Source organism: Parambassis ranga, unplaced genomic scaffold (assembly GCF_900634625.1).
Source record: "Parambassis ranga unplaced genomic scaffold, fParRan2.1 scaffold_21_arrow_ctg1, whole genome shotgun sequence".
NCBI classification, from domain to species: domain Eukaryota; kingdom Metazoa; phylum Chordata; class Actinopteri; family Ambassidae; genus Parambassis; species Parambassis ranga.
Window position 1 is genome coordinate 6,023,795 of NW_021144767.1, and position 5,324 is coordinate 6,029,118.

At 43.0% G+C, this 5,324-nt stretch overlaps 1 non-coding gene across 1 annotated transcript; it reads left to right on the forward strand.

Moving 5' to 3' along the window:
• The first annotated feature begins 4,866 nt into the window (after positions 1-4,866).
• Positions 4,867-4,937, forward strand: trnag-ucc (transfer RNA glycine (anticodon UCC)). Its single transcript has one exon. It is a non-coding gene; the product is annotated as a tRNA-Gly (tRNA).
• Positions 4,938-5,324: the final 387 nt, after the last annotated feature.

Genomic DNA, 5,324 nt, shown 5'->3' on the forward strand with positions numbered 1-5,324 from the left:
AGTTCACACACTTGTGAGGACAAACACTTGTTGTTGCAGGACTGACTGTCTGTGGTGGTTTGGCAGCGTCCTCCTGATAGTTTTAGTCTCTCATCAGATGTTCAGGTGAGCCACACATCAAGACATCAGATAAAAACAGGACCTGCTCCTTCCTGCAGGAATAAAAGCACTTGAGTGATGAACAGCTGATATTTTGGGTTTTATTCCTAACAACTTCACACACTACAGACCAGCCTCACTGCTGCCTCACTTCTCTAAAGTCCTTGAAACACTGTTTAATGATCGCTTAGAAACATTTATTGAAGAACATCAGTTATTAAATGAAAGCCAACATGGATTTAGACTGAAAAGATCAACCTCAATGGCAACAACTGATGCAGCAGAAGAAATCTCAAATGTGCTGCACAATAAAGAAATCTGCCTGGAACTGGGTCAAAGTGGTTTAACTGATAGAGTGCAATATGTGCAGATGGCAGTTTGCTTCTAGGTGTCCACCAGGGGTCAGTATTAGGTCCTTCTTGCTACATTCTGCACAGCACAGATCCTGTTTAAAGCATATAATAACTTCTTACCTGGTACCATCCAGAAACTCTTCACTCTGAGAGAGAAGTCTAACAGTCTGAGAGGTTATGGCAACTTTAAAGTCCTGATGGTGAGAAGCACCAGGAAGAGTCTGTGTGTCTGTATGTGGAGTCAAAGGGTTAATACTAATAATCAGTTATATTAAATTATGGATGATTGTAGTATATTGTGTGATTCTCTGTTTCTATGCATAGATTCATCCTGTGCTGTTGTTATGTATGTGCTTACAGTATGACAGGAAGCAGCTACAGGTTATGTTCTATGAATGATGGAGACGGGTGGTGTCAGATCAGTTCTACTTCCTTCCACTCCCTTTCAAGCATATAGTGCAGACTTTATGTACAAGCATGTATCCAGGGTCAGTTCTGCAGGCTTGTTACACTGGCCCTTACACGGTCCTACAAAAAGTAAATGACTGTGATTTTATCTGCCATGGCATTTGTGACGGCCACAAAAGTGTCACATTTGTGTTTTGGGAATAACACGTTTGTAATGTATTGTTTGTTTTTGGAATAGGTATGTACTTGAGAAACGTAAAGTGTGTGTTTTGTAAGGCTTTTCCTTTAAAAAAATGGGTCTGTAATAACCACTCCAGAACAGCAGGGGGCAGCGTCGAGTGCTGGGTTTCTCTGTGCTACAGGTGGATTTTCCTCATTACTGCAGAGGGCGCACTGTGAACTGACGCGCTGTCGTCCTGCCTCATCATTTCTTTCCTGAATTTCAGGTTAGTGATGTGTAAAATGACACAGAATAAGGATAACACGATGTGAAAATGTGTTTAAGAGTTGAGTGAGTTATGTTGGCCAAATAGCTCTGTAGAAACATGGGTTTAATTAGTTGCTGTGCTCCGTGACGAGCAGGCTGAGCCTGAGATACTTTGTTAGCTTGGCACACACATATCCCTCCGCGCAGTGTGTGCAAGTGAGCTCCGTATAAGTTTGCTCCCACTTGGTTATGAGTTGTTTCGCCAAATGAGTTGTGAATAAAATGTTTAGGATTGAATATGAGTAAGACAGAGTTAAGTAAAGAGTTGTTAACCTTGGTTTGATGGGTCTTTGCAGTATGGTGATTACAGTGAATGAGTTATGCTCATCGAAGGACAGTTTATATTAAAGACTGTTAATAGAAGTTGTAAAAACATTTTGAATAGCTTAATATTACAACAGTCCATACATTTTGAGTATAAAGAGTAAGAAAAGACATTTTTGGAAATGTATGTTATTTTGGGATGGACTGTAATTTATTGATGTTGATTTATGATTGATTCATGTTGAACGGACATTCAATATTGCACATACATTGGACATAATGAGTCTGAACAATAAGAGTTATTGTTATAAGTATTTTCTGAAGGAAATGTCCAAATAAATGACTGCAGAGAACGCACTGTGAACTGACACGCTGTCGCCCTGCCTCATCATTTCTTTCCTGAATTTCAGGAGTTTATCTGGCAGCCCGGTGCCGTTGCTACGGTACCCGTTACACATTCACTACCTCAGATTGGTCAACACTCACAACATCTACATGAGCATCAGTGAGACTTGGCTGCTGAGCGGGACCATGAGCGCTTATGGTCTGGCTTGGTGCTCAGCCAGATGAAGTTTGACTCCCAGCAGCCAACCAGTGGTCTCGTGTGTGAGGCCGCCTCCCACTCGCCACAAAGGAGGACCTGCTGCTGTTTGGACCCCTGTCTGTAATAATGTGTCTTTGCATGCTGGCCATCTGCTACTGCTATGTGTGTGTGTATCGGGCTGCACTCAGAGTGAACACAAAGTCCAGCAACCACCGAGCCAGATGCACCATAGGACTCTACCTCTCACTGTTGTTGCTCCAGCTGTCATCAATCATATTTCATATCATCTTTACTATGACGCTGAAGAGAGAAGCCCTCTGCAGCGTGACCACCTCCATGGTGCTGCCTCTTATCATCAGAATTCCCTCGTGTATCAATCCTTTCTTCAACGCCAGGAATCCACAAATCAGTTATCTCCTCTTTTCTGCATCCAGTCAGAGGAGACAGGCTGAAGAAGTGGTAGAGATGGAGGTGATTCAGTAGAGCAGGAGTCCTATTTATGTGCCTCATTTGTTGAACTTTAAACAGCATATTTATTGGATTTCTCCCTCAGACTTTGCAGGAGCAGGATAAATCTCAAAAATCAGAAATCTGAGTTTAGATTAAGGATTTTGGGGAAAGAAATTGTCTAAATTGTCAGAATTTAAAGTCAGAATTCTGAATTGAATCTAAATGAGCTGTGAATATATGATTACAAAATAGATTTTTAATTTGTATGAATTTAATTTATTCATTGAAAAAGTATATACTCCATTATTGACTGTTTATCTTAGTGTCAGGTCCCCATTAAAATGTACCCCCTCTTGTATTATTTGAACCTATTGTGTGTAGAGGCAGCTGAGTGATACTATCACACTGTATTAAAAAGAACAAAATAATTACAGAGAGCACAAAATGAACTGAGGAAAGACTGCAAGCACCTCAAATAAGTGGAGAACAGTGGCGCAGTGGCACTCCTTCACTCGCACTTCCTTCACTTCACTTGTTTCATTTATTGTGTTCATCACGTGTAAAGAACTGTGACATAAAAACAGCTTGTATGTCACTAACTGTGTCCCTGCTGTGACCGCGCTCTGCCAGCAGGTGGCGCTGCAGTGCAGCCTCAGATGGCTCAGTCTTCTTTTATTTCACTGTATATATTACTTCTATATTGTGGATTTATGGTCTGTATTCTCCAATATTCTTTGCATGTTATTCTTAAGATAACACACATCTGTTCAGGAGGACTGTGGAGTTCATGGAGTTTATTCATGTCTGTGTGAGCTCATAAAATATAAGAAATAAAATAAACTGTATTTATATACCCTGAATCTCACTGCCTGCATTCCATCAATAAAATGTAATTAAAAACTGCTGAAGATGGTTGAAATGTTTGAGTTGATCAGAACATGTGACTCATACAACATGTGCGCACAGCTCTCTGTCACTGTGCAGACTTTGTTGAGTCCCCCGTTGTGTGACGCTGCAGGAAGGAACAACGATCACATGACGTCAGCAAGCGGCCGCAGGTTATCATGACTGCAAACAGTCACATGATGAAACAACAGAGTGCTGAGGCTGCAGCTCTGAAGTGTGGAGCTGAACTAGAGCTTCTGTTATTCAGCAGTGATCTGCTCATTAACGGTCTGCTGCTCCATGTACAGCAGCCTCCCTGTTGTTGCTCTGTCTGTGTCTGTTTACATGATAACAGCTGTGACACAAACAGAACAGTGATGGACTTTATTCAACCTGCTCAGCGAGAGAAGCAGCGAGCAGCTCTGATAGAAGTCTGTCTGCACCATCATCAGGGTCTGATGCTGCTGCAACAGCCGGACTCTGGGACAAAGTGACGTCAGCAGATGTCGGGTTGTCCTCTGAGTCTCTGAAGCAACATGCGGCTCAGCTGGAAAACAGCTTCTGATGGAGCTCTGATAGTCTGACTTCATCTCTGAGAGGAAGAAGAGGGAGAAGCCGCTGCGCAGCGCGCGGACTCTCTCCAGCAGCAAAGTGCAGAGATCATCAGAGCTCCACATGAGCTGAACATGAAGAGACACAGTCCGCTAGCAGCTCCTTCACTGTCGGCCTGCAGCGCTGCTCCCACACTCATCTGGACTCTTTCATCCACACACAGAAAACACGAGCGGAACATTCAGCCTGCAGAGGAGCTGCCTTGGATTGAGTCTCCGCGGTTCTCATGGTGTGTTCACGGACCGCCTCCCGCTCTCAGCTGATCATAACTACACTCTGACTGTGCTTGTGTTGCAGCTACGAACTGAACATGGCAGAAAAGTCAGAGAGCAACAAACTGCTGTCTTACATTCATCCTTCAGCTCTGTGTTCTAAGAGTCTGAGAATATGTGGTTTCCTTTGTTTACAGTGGTGCATGTCATGTGACTTTACTTATGCAACATGTATGATAATGTTCTGTCTCCTCTCATTTCCAGACGTGCAGCCAAAAACATGTGCAGTGATGATATGTGACGGTATCATCATGGTCTCAGAGAGAAGAGCTGAGTGTCTGTTCTGATCTGTGGATGCTTGTGTCTCTTCTCCCCTGTAGTTTCTGCTTGTTGCTCCGTCAAACGCCCTCTGCTGGTGAGCCGCGTCATTACACACAACCGCTCATGTAATGAGGCGAATTTATAACTTTTGACTTCATGTGGAGGAGGGATTGATTTTGGAATGAGGAGGCTGCAACCTGCGATGGCACCACTAGATGTCAGCTTTTCACAGCATTGGTGGTTCAGTGGTAGAATTCTCGCCTTCCACGCGGGAGGCCCGGGTTCGATTCCCGGCCAATGCAATGACCCTTTTAACTGAGGAACATGTGAGGGGACATATATTCACCTTCACATCTATGCTGTTGTTCAGCATGTTGTTTTTATATGTGTTAACAGACCTATCTGACTTCTGTTAACATCACTGTGACATACACACAGAGGCACTACACTTCACAGACGAGCTTCAGTGGTACAGTGCACATCACATTTGAAACAAGAGCACTTACCATCACTGGTAGTGAAGGTGTCACAGGAAGAATTACTGTGATGTTTTACCTTTAGAGCCTTTTTATAGAACACATTCATTTGATTTAAATTAAGAATGTTTGTTGGTGCAGTAGCCAGCATGAGCACTGTAGATGTCTTTATTTAAAGAAGAAAAAGAGAAAAGACCATGTTTCACCTCTTTC